Here is a 17,139-nt window from a genome sequence, read left to right as displayed (position 1 = left end):
ATGGCTATTTGACTTCTGGCTATGCACATTTCTGGTGCTCTGTGAATTATAACTCTCATACGATAACAAGCATGCAGCACACCAATAAACCTCTTATTATTAATAACTATTGTACAATTAATAACTTTACAGCCCTTTATATCAATAAGGTTCATTTAAAACTATTGTCTCATTTGATTTCACAATGGTGGTGCAGTGGATATTAGTGCAATTATTCCCTTTTTGTAGATGGTGCAACTAAGAACCGAAGAAGTTAAATAATGTTTCAGTGATTAGATATTTGTTAGATTATGGACTAAACCCAGCATCTATGACATCCAAAGCCCATTTATTTGCCTCCCTGTCTGTTTTCTGACTGAAAACAGAAGTAAGCCTTGCTCTGACATTCAGAATACATACAATTCTCCAGTCTTTCTGCCCTTCACAACTTTTATCCCAGAAACTAGTTTCTAGACAATCAGTGATTCAAGAGGCTGAAAGGAGAGAGAGAAAGAAAGAGGATGTAGAGAGAAGTCCAAGGGAAGTAAAGAAAGGAAAAGATACTAAGAAGTACAGACCCAGACTGGAAGACTCTAGGCCTATCTGGCCAGCAGATGTGTTTTGTTTGGCCACCACAGAGCGTTTTTTAAAAGAGTGAGTTCATTGCCAACTTTTAAAATGGCAAGTGTTCTCATCTATATTTCTGGCTTCTCTTGAAAATATGAAATGAAAGGCAGATTAGTCTCAAATTTCTGCATGGTGATAATTTGCTCGAGCTGAGTAGTGACTGCTCTGTCAAGACAGAGAGTGCACCTTCCAGTCCCAACCCTGTCTCTGGTTTAACTCCAGGTAGCATCACTCTTCCAGCCTCTCCAGGGACTTGCAGCTGTTTCTTCTGCATAAAGAAATACAATGGGCTTTATTTTATGCCCATCTCTGACTTTCTATAGATATCTTCAGCTTTAATTTATTTATTTTAATCACCCACATCCTGATCAGAGGGCTACCTGAAGTCACATGCTTTCTTAGCCAAATAAATTCATGCGTTGAACAAATATTTACTGAGTGCCTACTATGTACCCAGAATTGTTTAGGAATCAATTTCATTAATTCAAAGTCATACCTTAGGTTTCCTCTGAAATGACTAATGATTACAAACAATTACCACCTGGTAATGAGTCAGTCTTATGGCTAAAATACAAACACTTTTAATTATGCACATTCAGGATCAAGTTTTGACAATGATTTGGCCATAAAATCCAAGCATCGCTTTAAGGATTCTAAAACGATCAAGTAACACTGGAGTAGATCAAGGTGCCCCAAAGGATTGGTTTGGATATTCTAAAGATTTGTGATTTTGTTTCTGAACTGTGCTACATGTAAGAAAAACAATACAAGTTTTTAATTGGGTTTGCCTCAAGAAGTCAGACAGACTTTGGTTTGAAGATAACAGATGAACCAAAGCTTATTCCTTAATTCCTTAATGTGTTACCTAAAACTTTGAATAAATGGAAAGGTGAGAGCAAAGCAGGTACACAGGGATAAATGTCCCTGAATCTTATTTTCATCCCCAGACATCTCTTCAAAGCTGCTATCACACTCTATGTAGAAATTCTGCTGAATTTAATTAATCATATATGGCTCTACCTTTAATTTCTGATTTATTACAGGAAAGGTAAGGCAAGAAACTATGGTAAGTAAGATGAGACCATCAAAAAGATCTCATGTAGGGGCGCCTGGGTGGCTCAGTCGGTTGAGTGTCTGACTTCGGCTCAGGTCATGATCTCACAGCTCATGATTTCAAGCCCCGCGTTGGGCTCTGTGCTGACAGCTCGGAGCCTGGAGCCTGCTTCGGATTCTGTGTCTCCCTTTCTCTCTGCCCCTACCCAATCACATTCTGTCTCTGTCTCTCTCAAAAATAAATAGACATCCCAAAAAAAAAAATTAAAAAAAAAAAAAAAAGACCTCATGTAACTAATCACCATGTGTATTTGTATCTTGTGGCTGCCATAACCAGTTAATAGAAACATAATAGTTTAGAACAACAGAAACTTATCTTCCTAGTTATGGATTAGAAGTGTACACCCAGAAGTCAAGGTGCTGGCAATGCCACTCTCCCTCTGAAAGCTCTAGTGGAGAACATCCCTTGCCCCTCCCAAATTCTTATGGTTCTAGGGGTTCCTTGGTTTATGGCTACAAAATTCAAATATCTGCTTCTCTCTTCACATGACCTTTTCCTTTGTGTCTGTGTCTCTTCCTCTGTCTCTTAAAAAGACACTTGTCATGAGATTATCAGGGTAAACCAGGATAATCTCATTTTAAAACCATTAACTTAATTACATGTTCAAAGACCCTTTTTTCTAAATAAGGTCACATTCATAGGTTCCAGGGGTTAAGATATGGACATATTTGTTTTTGTCTGTTCACTGTTTGGACTGACTATACTATGTTTGAGCTCTTGATGAACCTTTTAGAAACATTTATACCATACAGAAATACTATTAAACTCAATTCAATGTAATGCTCGTGGTTAATTCTATAAAGGGTTTAGCATCAAGTCCTTGGTCAACAACACAAGCTTTAATTCCACCATTATTTCTACAGAAAAAATTAGATGTGATTTATGACATGCCTGCTTATCTGTTTCTTGTAAATATTTAAATGTAAGTTTTGCCAAACAATGTGAGCTCTGAGAATACAAGAATTGTGCCTTATATTTATTTCTATTTTCTACTCAACACTGAAGATAGTCTAATGTATATAGATAGATATTTATTATATGCTTATTGATTAGTACGTTAATTTGAAATTAGTCTTTGTGGTCTCTGTAGAGATTTTGCTAAGGGTATGAATGTACTGGAGGAACAAGGACAGCTTCTGTATGACAGAATATTTTCCTTGGGGTCAGGGGGAAGCATGATCAAGGCTAGCTCTAGGTGTATAAATTCATTTTTTCCCCAATGGGTCCTTCTTATTTGGCTGTTTGCATCGACCTACATACCAGCTTCCAGAAGGTACAGGTAAGAAGAGCAAGCCTATAAAGTCTGTTCAAGAGCAGAGATACAAGAGTATGGCCTAGAAATCTTGACAGAATCCTTTGAATGATTTAGTTAGGACTGAGGCTCTACAGAATTGGCACTGGGAACTATGTCTATAGAACTCAGGGAGAGTGTATTAGTATTTTAGTTGGAACTGCTCTGAACAACTTTCTTGGAAGGAAGGAAAAAAGGAAGGGAGGAAGGAGGGAGGGTTGAAGAGAACTTGTGTGAATAGATATTAGGATCAATAGAAGAGTTATTTTTAGGTTCAGAGAATTTCAAAAGTTTTTTTAGACATAGTAAGAGATTTCAGAGAAAGACTAATTAAAAGTCTGTAGAGAAGTGAAGAAATTTTGCACTGGGTTGGAAGAGTAGCAAACAGAAATTAAAATAGCAGAATGTCATGAGCTGGCTAGAGGTACTTAGTAGCAGAGAAAAACTGATGAAAAAGGAAAAAAATAAATGATTGTGGAGAAGGCTGGAGAAATATAGTGCCTCAGTGTTGCAATTACTAAAGGAATAGCTGGCCAGTCTGGGGTTGCTGGAAGGAATCATTAGTGCTGGTTAAATGAATAAATTCTTGCACTAGAATAATAAAGTAACTTAGAGGCATCAGAAGTTGGGCTGAAGATTTGCAGCGATCCTCTTGATATTTCATTCATTAACCCAGAATATCTTCTCCTAAGCTTCTTTGAACTTCCATTGACAGAACATAGGGACATTTTTTTCCACATTGGAGAAAGAAAACCTACTACAATCATATCCTTTTGTTCATTTTAAGTAGAGGTCTCTTAGATTTCCTTAAGCTCAGTAAAAACATTATCCAGGCGAAGATTCCACTTTACATGGAAATAACTACTAATCCAAAGCCCTAGATTAGTGTCTAAATGGTTTTCCTTTAAAGTAGGAAAATTGTAAAACTCTGAACATTTGGTGAGGAACTGGATGAAAGGCTGGGCTCTCTAGACAGTTGTGCTTGGGAGACATGTGAAGTCTACTATCCCTTTTCTGTCTGTCTAGCCAAGGCGTCTCTGAATGCTCAAGGATTGTTTTCAAACCAGATTGATAAGAGGCTAAAAAGACCCAGTCTAAGTTTGCTGGACCTTATCTTTTTCTCCTTAAAATGCCTACTGCACTGTAAATGTGAAACACAACTAGGTAAAAATGAAATCAAACGTGGTCAAAATAAACATGTTTTCCCTTACCAAGATGAATATTACTGTGATTTTTTAGTAGCAGAAGCAATGACAAAGTTGAGATGTGCGTCAGGTGGACGAAGGAGAAACTAGGGGTAAGACCCATGGGCTACAGAGAGAGAACAAAGCTCCCTCTTGTTCCAGAGGGGAGGGCACTGCCTAGGGACATGTCCACTAGGTGGCGATTCATCTCTTATATTCATCCTAAAATTGAAGGCCTGATCTGCTAAACATTATAATGGGCGTGAGAAAGGAAAATATGGATCATTTACTTTAAAAATCACTTTTCTCTGAAAATCAGTTTTGAATAATGGTGAGAACTATCCAGATACCTCTTTTAGGGTGAAAATTGAGTCCTACCATTTTGGAAGATTTCATAATCAAGGTTCTGAGTATTAGAGTTGAAGAACTTTGAAGCCGAAAGCAATCTTAGAAGTCATCCCAACAATTATCCTTGCTTTGCAAATGAAAATACCGAGGACCAAAAATATCAAATCATTTGCCTAAGATTACAGTATTACACAGTAAGAGAACCAGAATTAGACTCTATATCACTTGAGTCATCCTGGTCCAGGTTAAAAGCCTTTGTCAATAAAGGTACCTATATGTCTGTTAAATTCTAGGCACAGTCCTAGATTCTAGGGATGCAAAAATAGCACTTGTCTTCAATCACCCCTTATAGTATGGTTGGAGAAACACATAATTGAATAGGCAATAGCAATGCAGAGTGCATTAAATAAGGGCTGGTGATGGTGTCTGCCTTGTTCCAGAGCAGAATGTGTCATAGGACAAAGAAGCACAGGCCCTTAAAAAAGCGAGGCAACACTGAATGTTTGGGAGAGGAGGTGACTTCAGAAGCTGGCTAGGGACTCTAACAAAGGCAAAGGTTAGGTATCACAAGCCAGCGGTTTGATGAGAAGTAAGACACTTAGTGCCAGCGGTTAACCGCAGGCGGTGCCATAACCCCAAGCTCCAGGACCCACGTTGGAGTCAGGTTGCCTCACAAATCACAAGCCCAGGCAAGTGGGTAGAGACCAGAAGATGGGCAGGATGCAGTAAGCCAGAGGGCCAGGCAAAGTAGTGAGGAAAACATCTTGATAAGGAAGCTGAACAGCAGTTGATCAGGTAACAGAGTAAGGATACAAGAATCTGGTGTGCAAGTCTATTTTGTATTAGTCAAGAAGCTTCTGATACACATTTTGCTGGGACAAGAAATAGTTCCAAGACATGAGCAGCTCAGAATCTGTTGGCAAGTTCTACACAAGTAGAACTCCACTCATTCTTTCTGTTTCTCTTGATAAAGCTATACAGAGAGGGATTCCATTTACTCACCTGGCAAGTGCACCCAGCCATGGCATTATTCTCATCAAAAGCTTAACGAAACCAGTATGCAAAATCTCAAAAACTCATGCTCATCTTAAAACATATTTAGGAAGGCTGATGAAAGGGAGAGGAGGGAAGGTATTAGATAGAGTAGGTACCTGGCCCCTTTTGAAAAGAAACTGTCTAGGAGTCCATTTATGGAGAATCTCTAGCTGTGCAAAACTTACCACATACATGCGGCCAGAAACAGTTTCCAATCCAGAGGAAGCACTGGGTCCTGGGAAAGACAGAAGCAAAACCACGGAGTGAATTGTCTGTGAGGAAGACAAGTTCTTCCTTTATCCCAGAAAATGAATGCCAACTCAGGCCAAGAGTAACCCACTCCTGCACACATTGTGCCTGTGGATGTTGCAATATTTGCCTGTTTTCTCTTTCAGGGAATGAGCTTTTCAGACTCCAAAGAGATGCCCCAAAGAGATGTTCAGTCTCAAACCTGAACAGTGTAAACATGGCGAAGCAAGGCACCACTAGGGCAAAACAGAATTTTCTGTTGGATGCTGACTATATTCATTATCTCTAACTTTTGTCTTGAAATGTTTCACTCAAACCAAATATAAATCTTGGCTGGTTGTTGGTTTGAATTTACCAGGACTGTTCAAATTTGTTTGGAATATGCCATTTACTTAGAATATTAATTTCTGAAGATATGATTTACTATGTCCTTATCCTCCAAAAACACTATGGGATTATTTTATTATTATTATTAAGTTTATTTATTGATTTTGAGAGTGAGAACACAAATGGGGGAGGGGCAGAGAGAAGAAGAGACAGAATTCCAAGAAGGCTCTATGCCATCAGGACAGTCCGATACGGGGCTCAAACTCACAAACTGTGAGATCATGACCTGAGCCAAGATCAAGAATTGGACGTTTAACTGACTGAGATACCCAGGTGCCCCTGGGATCATTTTAATGAATAACTCAATATGTCATGGGTCTTGGGAAGGGCTCATGTGTTGCTGACCCTTCTAAATTTTTTTTAATGTTTTTTTATTTTTTTGAGGGAGACAGAGACAGAATGTGAGTGGGTTAGGGGCAGAGAGAGAGAGGGAGACACAGAATTTGAAGCAGGCTCCAGGCTCCAAGCCATCAGCACAGAGCCTAATGCGGGGCTCGAACTCACAGAGCTGTGAGATGAAGTCAGACCTGAGCTGAAGTCAGACGCTCAACCGACTGAGCCACCCAGGCGCCCCAATGACACTTCTATTTCTTTACCGATATAAGATATGATATTTTGTCTTATAATCGCTCATTAGTTTTATGTTTTATACTTTTCTTCATTACATTTCACAATACCAAAAAAAAGGGTTTAAAAAATGTTATGGTCTATGTTTTTAAATCTGTGAGCCGCTTCAAAAAACTCAGTGAAGTGCTAGCAAACTCAATAGTGGTATTCCATGAGATTCACTGGCAATGAAAAACTAGTTTTCAACTATGCAATAATTTCTTTTTTTAGTTCCATTTTAAAGGTAAAATATTTTAATGTATATTTCCACTGTCTCTGTTTAGTGACTTGAAAACACTTCACAAATATATTTTTGCTTTCCCGAGACTCCTGACACCCAGGTGAGCCCAGTTAACCATATCATATAAATTAAGACAATGGGAATTTTGAAATTAATTTTTTCATGTTTAAACTCTACCTTTTGATCTCTCATTTCTCAGTTTTGGACTTTCTCTCTGAGGAATGTGTTCCTGGCATAGTGCTATCTGCCATTCATTCATGTCAGAAAAGTTAGTTGATTTCTCCAAAAGCATTTATCCTCTGTTAACCTACTCCAGGTCTGTTAGTGACAGACCATGAGACTCGGGGGCTCCAGATCCGTATTCGCTACACCAGATCTGAGTTTTTAATCCTTTCCTGAATGTTCTGCTAGTTTAAACTGGTTTCCCCGTCTCCCTTTGTTAGACTGTGTATGTATCTCCTCTATACAATACCAGAAACAATCCATGTGAGTCTTACACTGCCAAGTTTAGATTCAATCAAAATTTGTGGTTTTTGTTTCAAACCAACTTGAACCTTTGGTGTTTGGGACTGTTTAATTTTGGCACAGTTTTCTTCCTGTTTCCAAGAATGACCTATTATTAGGCTCAAAGTCTTCTTGCCTATCTAGCAAGTTCTTAGAAAGCAAATTATCATTGAGTGTGTGAATTTAGTAGGTTAAACATTCAGGATAATGAAATAAAGTGTGGAAGAATCTAATAAGGAACACAAAGAAAATGTACTTGAGAAAAATCATTTGTATTTAACAAAAGTCCAAAATATCCAGAAATAGCTTATAATTTTATATATTTAAAATACTAAAGAGAAAAAAACCTAGTCCTTTTTTTAAATAACTTTTTTAATGTTTTTATTTATTTTTGAGAGAGAGGGAGAGGGAGAGGGAGAGAGACAGAGAATCTGAAGCAGGCTTTGTGGTGTCAGTGCAAAGCTTGACATGGGGCTCAGACCCACAAACCATGACATCATGACCTGAACCCAAGTCAGATGCTCAACCAACTGAGCCATCCAGGCGCTCAAAACCTACCCCTTAAAATTGACCTCAAAGGGTTTTACTGTCAGGGAAAGTCTGAAATAATTTTATTTAGTTTATTGAGAAAAAAAAAAGGTCAGGTTAGAAATCAGGATATACAAATGAAAATTTTCCCTGCTAATAACCAACTACTATATAAAAGTTTTTAACCTTTGCTACTAATTTAACATTTTTTAATAGATAAGTTAATTAGTTAGTTCATTTTTTTGTTTATTTATATATTTTGGGGGGGGGGTGCAAGTGAGTGACGGTCAGAGACAGAGAGAGAAATTCCAGGAGGGGCAGAGTGGGAGAGAAGGAGAGAGAGAGAGAGAGAGAGAAAGAAAAGAGAAGTGGGACTCACCTGAAGCAGGGTTCAGGTTCACCTGAAGTGGGGCTCATGCTCACCCAAAGCAGGGCTTGACCTCACCCAATGTAGGGCTCATACTCACAAACTATGAGATCATGACCTGAGCCAAAGTCAGATGCTTAATGACTGAGCCACCCAAGGCGCCCTGAGTACCTTTTACTTTTTAATACCAAAATACTTTATTGAATGGAATGGTACAAATGTAGGAAGAAAGCAGAGATGCATATTTTGGTGACGCGTGCAGGTGGCACGGGTGAATACACTGCATTACTCACCGTGAGGAGTTCTTCCCATGGCCTGTAAGGAGGCCTCGTGGAGGCTTTACCTCTACTGTCACTGCCTCCCAGCGTGTGCTTGTCAGAGACATACGTGATGCCAGATTTTGAACCCGTGTCTTGCATAAGTTCATGACACAATCATCCATCTTTAAAATGGATTTTATCTGCTTATTTAGATAACGCGTCTCAAGGAAGTCAAACAAACTATCAGTAGATAGTTTTACGACTGCAGCAGTAACAGATTCACACATTAACTAGGTGTTGCACACATCCCATTGCAGTCAGCCTGCTTTCCCATTATTAGGGTCAGCTTTATTTATATTCTAAAGCAACTTCATCTACATTTTCGTTACTGTGGTCCTGGTAGTGGTTTTGGGCACCTGCAAGGAGGTTGTGGTCATCATGCCAGGTACATGAGAAGAGGTGGCAGCTGCCTGGTATTGGACTGCTGGGGACTTTGTGAGAATCTGAGCACAAGACGTGGTAGTCAAGTGAGGGCATGGCTATGAGCGGCTGATCAGGTGCAAGCTTCGGGGTTCTGGCCAAGCACAGCTGAAGAAGGAAACTCCAGTCATTCTCCGCATGTAGCATCTACCCACTCACTAAAATTTTTATGCTGGTTTCAACTGTCAGAAGACAATAACAGACTTGTGTTTCTGGTGATAATGGAGAAACAGGAACCAGATAAATCCCTTTCTCTAAAACAATTAGAAGACCTAACAAAATATGTGAAGCAATAATTATAAGACCTTGGACAACAAAAGTCACAGGATCATTATCTCATAGAAGGGCACAAAGTGGGGGACTTATTGCCTGGAGGTAGTTTACAGGCCACAGAACAGGACAGTGTGAAATGTACAAAGAACACTGGTTTTACTGACTTGAGGTAGAGAGATCAGAGTTTAGTAACGCCAAGAAAGTTAAAATTCATGGGACAGAGTACCAGAGGAAGGAAATGCACACAGAGAGAGGGAGAAGAAGAGAGAAAGTGAGAGGGAGAGAGAGAGAGAGAGAGAGAGAGAGAGAGAGAGAGAGATGCAGAGAGTTAGTGAACTCTCTAGAGATCGATAGAGGGGTCCCCTGGAGTCTTGGTCTGAGTCTACACAACTATTCAGGAAAACAAGACAGGGAAGGAATCTCTAGGAAGCAGTAAGCTAAACAGCTGCCTGAGCTCACACAAGGCTGGGAACATTTCTAGTTTTTACCAGTTAGAGGAGAATGATCTTGTAGTACACAGAGACTTGGGTACAGTTCTTGAAGAGTATTGCCTTTGTCCTGGGGCTACATTAGCCCTACACTAAAGGTTGCTCTAGACATGCCCTAACAAAGCTTAAAAGCAAGACAAGAAAGGATTCAGCCAATTTCTAGCATCTTGACTGCATGCCAGAAAAATGCTCCTTAAAGGGAAACAACAAAATCTAGCAAACAGTGATGTAAATTTCATAACAACTGCTACCCAAACAAAATTTACCAGTCATGAAAAGAAGCAGAGAAATATTATTAAAAGGTAGGAGAAAATTAATTATGGGCACAAACACATATGTAATGGAGATGATGGAATTAACATACAAACCAGGCCATTAAAACAGCATCATCAATACCCTTTCAGATTCAACAAGGTGAAGGAAACGCGAACATGAGGATGAGAGAAAAAGAAGTTATAAAAATTCTCAACTAGCCTGCCTACAGATGAAAACTGGAGTATTAGAAATTAAAAAAAAAAATCATGGGCGGGATTAATGGTTGATTAGATACTGTAGAAGAAAATCTCAGCAAGCTTGAACTGGCAGTAATGGAAAGCATCCTAAGTGAAGCAGACAGGAAGAGCTAAAACAATCTCACTGAGCTGTGGGACACTATCAATAGGTCAAATGTACAGAGAATTACAGTTCCAGGCGAAGGGGAGAAAAGAGAACAAAAAAATATTTTAAGAAATAAATATAACATTTTTCAAATGTGTTGAAACTATAATCCCACAGATCAAAGAATCTAATTACCTCCAAGCAGGAAAAACAAGGAAAATCCAATCAAGGGATCTCATAATCAAATGCTGATAATCAATGAGAAAGAGAAAACGTTCAAAGAATCTAGAGAGAATGACATATGGCAGAAAAACAATATAAAGGATCACAGATTTCCCAGCAGAAACCACAAATTCCATAAGACAGACACACTTCTCTAAACTGCTAAAAGGAAAAAAAAAACAAAACTAAACAAAAACAAAAACCAAAAACAAACAAACAAAAAAACACATTATAGACAGAGGTATAAAGATAAGCAGACTTCTTGTCAGAAACTATACAAGCCAGTAAACAAAGTGGCTATAACCTGTAAAGTCCTGGAAGAAAGAACTATCAACATAGAATTAATTCTACATCCAGTGAAAATATATTTCAAAAAGCAAGGTTAAATAAAGACTGTTTTCAGACAAATAAATGTTGAGAGAATTCATTATCAGTAGACCCAAAACAAAACAAATATGTTACAGGAAGTTCTTCAGACAGAAGGAAAATGATATCAAAATAAAATCTGGATCTGTACAAAGGAATGAGGACTGTCAGGAATAGTGAATATAAAATATGTTTTTTCTCATTTCTCACATGTTAAGACAATGAAATGTTTAAAGCAAAAGTAATAGCAATGTATTGTGGAGTTCAGAATATATAGAGAATATCTACAACACGTATAAATGACAGAATGATCTGTTTGCAGAATATAGGAATCATTCCTATGAATTAATAAAAAAATTAAATTTCTCACAAAAGAGAGAACACAAATGGTCCATGAGCATTCGAAAAGATTCCCAAGAGAAAATAAAGAAATGCAGCTCAATATCATGATGGGATTTTAAAATCCCATAGTGGGAACCTAAAATCCACCAATTGGCTACAATTAGAAAGTTTGACAACATTTGGTGTTGGTGACAATATATAGAAATAGAGACTGCTGGTTTAAGTACTGTGGGGGAAAATGCATGGGCTAGTAAAATTCTACTCATAAGTATCGTCTGTAAAGAAATTCTTGAGTGTGTATACTGGGAGATCTATACAAGAACATGCGTCCTGACAATCTCTGTAGTACTAAAAACTTAGAAACTGAAATGTATGCTGACAATCAAATGGAAAAATTAATTACAGTATAGTCTTACAATGATACCCTGTACACCACTGGGGGGAAAAACAATTTATAGTTACATGCAACAGTGTGAATAAATCACAGAACCATAACTTTAAACAGAAATAGTAAGTCACCTACTGTTTATCATTTATATGATACAATGCCAAAACCAGGACAAACTAAATAAAATATTAGTGTCTTTCCACTAGATTCTTCAGTATATTTATCACAGCAATACTAAAGTCCCTATGTGATATATCTTACATTTGGCTGTCTCTGCATCTGATTCTGTTGACCATCTGATTCTTTTCTCCTCTTGACTGTGGCCCCAATATTTTTACCACTTGGCATAACCCAAGTTGTGTGCCCAGTATTGTGTGCACAAGAAACTGCACAAGAAGAATATTTGCCTCTAGAATAAGGCATGCCCTATTGCCATCATGGCACCAATATAAACACTGAGTCAATCTTCTCTACAGATCAGCTGGGTCTTGTCTTTGTTACAGTTTTAGTTATTCAGTTCACCATTGGATTCAAGTGACTTGATGGAGGAATCAGGACCTTCCCTTAGGTAGGACCTCAGATCTGAGCAGTTACATAACTCCAGAGCCCTTTGTACACTAGAGCCCCGTCTCCAGTTCTTTGAATGTGGGATTTATCTCTTTGCTTTACAGCTTGTGAAAGTCAGATTTTCAGGATTCTAAAGAGTTCCCTTTGCTCTCTAGGGCTGTGATTCGCCTTCTGTGTCTGGCCCTAGCCTTGAGAAGGCTGAGATGATGCATTTAGTGCAGGCCTTAGCAGTCTTGAAGAGCTTTCACCCTCCTGCCAGGCTCCCAACCTTCAGAGATACTACCTTGCTCTCAAGGAGGGCTTGGAGATCCCCAGAGGCACTTCTCTTCATTCTCCTGGCCTGACTCCAGCCTTTAGCAGTTTACCCAGTGCACTCAGGGAAGCCCAGGGGAAAGAGTTGGTGGGTAGGTGGAGACTTGCTCTGGGTTTGGACTCCTTGAGATCTTAAACTGTTCAACCAGATCACCTGCAGCTGTTTTTTTGTTACTCCCTTCTGTGACAGATTTCTCCTCCCATTGCGCAATAGACATTAAAGTAGCCACAGATCTCTTGTTTCCTGAAAACGGCTAATTACCTCCTGGATTGTAGTCCACTAAGCTTTCTTAAATCTTCAGAACTCTGATTAGTTTTAAATACCCAAACTGTGTAAGTTATCTGGGCTGTCCTCATCATTAGGTAGGAATGACAAACTTAGGACTTACTAAATTGTAAGTGGAAGCGAAAGATGAAGTTTAAGTTTTGAAAAGGATTTGCACACGGGCCCTTTAAAAAACTGCATGGTTTTGTTACTGAATTAAAAAGTATTGCACAATCATTATGAAAACTCAAATTATATGAAATTTACAAAAATCTCAGATACATAAATATTGAACATTTCTTAGAGCCACCATCTGGACTAATTGTATGTAAGAGTTTGTTGTAGTACTACTCTAAATAGTGAACACAATTTCTAATTGCAAAAACTATGTGAGTCACCAAGACTGATTTTATTTTATTTTTTTATTTTTTTTATTTAAAAAAAAAAATTTTTTTTAACGTTTATTTATTTTTCAGACAGAGAGAGACACAGCATGAACGGGGGAGGGGCAGAGAGAGAGGGAAACACAGAATCGGAAGCAGGCTCCAGGCTCCGAGCCATCAGCCCAGAGCCCGACGCGGGGCTCGAACCCGCGGACCGCGAGATCGTGACCTGAGCCGAAGTCGGACACTCAACCGACTGAGCCACCCAGGCGCCCCCACCAAGACTGATTTTAAACACAACTGTGTAAGTTCCTTGAGGTGAGTTAACACTATTCATTCCTATATGCAATTAGGATAGATGGTGTCTCCAAACAAAAGCACTGCTCTAAACATTTATGAACAGCACATAATAACTTTTCTATTCTCTTTTCTCAGCAAGTCTTGACCCTAGCTTAATCTTATGATAACAACATTTCATGACACCAAAATAATAATGTACACATTCACTGAAGATCTGCACACATCAAAGAGAAACAGGTTTAGCCAAAAGAAAATTGTAATCAAATTAATGTGTATGTTTGACGGATGCTGTGTTGAGAGAATCTGTGGAAGTTAATACCATTGGGCTGTCTTGTTAATGCAGAGATTGGCATGTATTAGAGTTCTCTAGAGAAATAAAACCACTAGGACATATGTATGTAGGAACTGACTCATGCTGTTGTGGAGGTCAATAAGACACAAAAATTGCTCTCTGTAAGCTGGAAACCCAGGAAAGGTGGTGGTGTCATTCAGTCTGACTTTGAAGGCCTGAGAACCCAGGAAGCTGATGGTCTAAGTGGTTCTAGAGGCCAAAGGGCTGAGAACAGCAGGGAGGGGAGTTGCTTTTGTAAGTCCCAGAGTCCAAAGGCTATAGAACAAGGGGCCCCAATGTCTGAGGACAGGAGATAAGGGATGTCCCAACTCAAGAAGAGAGAATTTTCCCTTCCTCTGCTTTTTAGTTTTAGGTCCTAAAAAGATTGGATGATGCTTAACCACATTGGCTGGACCTTCTTTACTTAGCCTAGCGATTCAAATGCTAATCTCTTCCAAAACACCCTCACAGACACACCTGAAAATAATGTTTTATCAGCTATTTGCTAGGAAGCCCAGTTAAATTGACACATACAATTAACCATCACAGAGCATGACTGAGGCTGAGAAAAGAGAAAGCCATTCACTTCTTTGAAAAAACTGTAGATATAAAAATATCATCCTTGCTTTGTTCACTTTTGTTGACAACTTAAACATTAGTTTATGAACCTATTTGAAGACAACATTTTTTTCCTGAGGAATTCAAATGAATAATAAGTTTAGCATATTTCAGGAACTCTAAGAAAAATTATAAACAATGCTTGGGACTCTAGGTGGTTCAGTGGTTAAGGTCTGACTCTTGATTTCAACTCAGGTCATGATCACATGGGTATGGGCTTCTGAGATCAAGCTTTGCTGGCCTGCTCTCACTGTTGGGATTCTCTCCCTCTGCCCCACCCACATGCTTTCTCTATCTCCCTTAAAATAAATAAATAAACTTAAAAAAAAAAAAAAAGAAACACTCAATACTCATGATTAAAAGACAAAGTTTGTGGTTGTGTGATGGCACACCCCAATATATATTTCAGGTTTGGTGACCCATAAGTCACAAAAGCACATTGCTTTTCTTAAGGAAGCAGTTTAGCTCCTAAAAGATTGTCTCAGTGTATGTCTATTTCATTGCTTATTCCATTGAATTGTACAGCAAACCTTAACAGCTTATGTTACTGAATCACTTACAAACACGCAGATAACCACTCTTTACCATACTAGGTGTTGTGCTAAGTGCTGTGGGTGGTGGGATAGGAAAGTTAATAAAATCAAATGCAATTCTTGCCCTTATGCTGTTTATACATTACTTGGAAAGATAGATAGTGTTCCAATAATCACAATGAATAATGAAAAATTACAAGTGGAGATAAGTACTCTCCTAAAAAGGAATGTGTTTTATAAAGACATGTTATAGGAGAATCTGACCTAGACTGAGATTCTCAGAAAGGGCTTCTTTGAATCTGAGATCTAAAGCATGAATGGGAATTAACTAACTGAGTGGAAGATGTCTGGTTTAGATGAAGCATAGGTAAAGGCCACGTGTTCAGTATTGCTTTAGGGACTTAAGACTAGTATACCTGAGAGGCATAAATTGAGGGAGATGATGGCTTGAGATGGGGCAGTGAGGCATGCAGAGGTCTGACCATGTACAGCTTTAAGAGATTTAAATGTTCTAGTCTTTATCCTAAGAAAAACAAGAAGCAATTAGAGGGGGGTTGGGGCAGTATGGGGGAAAGAATTTGGAGTGACTTGACTAGAATAACATTTCAAAAATATCACCCTATTTTCAATATGGGGAAAGTCTGCAAGGTGTCAGCATGAATGTAGGGAGACCAGGTAATAAATTTTGCCAGGTAGACTTGGTGGAATAGTCTTTTACCACAATCTTAACAATCAAGAATGAAGCAAATAAGCTATGGTTTGAGATATTTAAGAGGCACAATTGATATAACTTGATGATGGATTTGAATTGGGGAGATAAAGAAGAAGGAAACATTAAGGATCACTTTTAGAATTTGATTGGATGGTAAAGCCATTAGCTGAGATGGGAAACACCATAACAGTCCTTAGCAGAAGATCACGAATTTGATCTCAGATATTTTAAGTATGTAAAGTATTTTAAGTAAGTTGTCAAATAAGCAATTATATTTATAGGTCTGGAGTTTAGAGGAAATGTTCTGACTAAATACAGAGTAGTAAGATGGATATCTAAAGTATGAAGAAGGAGGAAGTTACGGAGTATAGGGTGGTAAGAAAACAAAACACGACAAGACAAGACAAAACTATGGCCATACATAGTTTTCCAAAAGTGCAGTGTCTCCCTCCTGACATGATGCCCTGAGAAGGACACATCACTTCTGTGAGATTTCTCCCCCAAAGCATTACCTGACTCTAATCATAAGGAAACAAGAGATGACCAAAAGTAAGGGACATTCTACAAAATCATGGGCTTATATTTTTCTTTCTTTCTTTTTTAATATTCTTTTTATTAATTTTTTAAATGTTTATTTATTTTTGAGACAGAGAGACAGAGCACAAGCAGGGGATGCACAGAGAGAGAGGGACACAGAAGCTGAAGCAGGCTCCAGGTTTTGAGCTGTCAGCACAGAGCCCGATGTGGGGCTCAAACTCACGAACCGTGAGATCATGACCTGGGCTGAAGTTGGACACTTAACCAACTGAGCCACCCCGGCGCCTCATTTGATGACTCAAGGTCAAAAACATTAAAGGAAGCAGAAAGAACTGTTCCAGATTAAATAAGTCTAAAGAGACATAAAAACTAAATGCAGTAAATGATGCTAAATTGTATCCTGGGCCTCTGTAGTGGTACAAGGGAAAGTGGTGATAAAATCTCATGGCATAAATAGCCAATCATTCACCACTTTATTATAAATGACAAAAACACTCAAACTTACTAATTACTGTACACTTAGTGACTATCAGCCAAAGTACTTTACATACATAGGTACTTAAATATTTTCTAAAATAAGGAATGCATGAATAAAAAGTATATTTTTGGTGAATTTTTACATCTATTTGTTGCTATCTCATTTTCTGAATTTGGTTGGTTTTTCAGCCAGTTGCTATTTCCATTTCCTGAGCTAATTGGTTCCTA

The 17,139-nt window shown here is 38.5% G+C and overlaps 1 protein-coding gene across 9 annotated transcripts in view; it reads right to left on the bottom strand.

Annotated features, from left to right (window-relative positions):
* XRCC4 (X-ray repair cross complementing 4) overlaps positions 1–17,139 on the bottom strand; it is a 316,380-nt gene that overhangs the window by 24,400 nt on the left and 274,841 nt on the right. For 7 of the 9 annotated variants that reach the window (XR_006218779.1, XR_006218764.1, XR_006218768.1 and 4 more), the window contains one exon: positions 5,764–5,813. The exons of 1 other annotated variant lie outside the window; for it this stretch is intronic. The gene's annotated coding sequence lies outside the window, so the exon portion shown is untranslated. Of the gene's footprint in view, positions 1–2,786; positions 5,814–17,139 lie in introns of those variants that run through there. One more of the 9 variants, XM_042989518.1, reaches the window with a different exon arrangement.

The sequence above is a fragment of the Panthera tigris genome, chromosome A1 (assembly GCF_018350195.1).
Source record: "Panthera tigris isolate Pti1 chromosome A1, P.tigris_Pti1_mat1.1, whole genome shotgun sequence".
Classification (NCBI taxonomy): Eukaryota; Metazoa; Chordata; class Mammalia; order Carnivora; family Felidae; genus Panthera; species Panthera tigris.
Note: the sequence above shows the minus strand (reverse complement) of the source record. Positions and strands in the feature narration are given on the sequence as shown.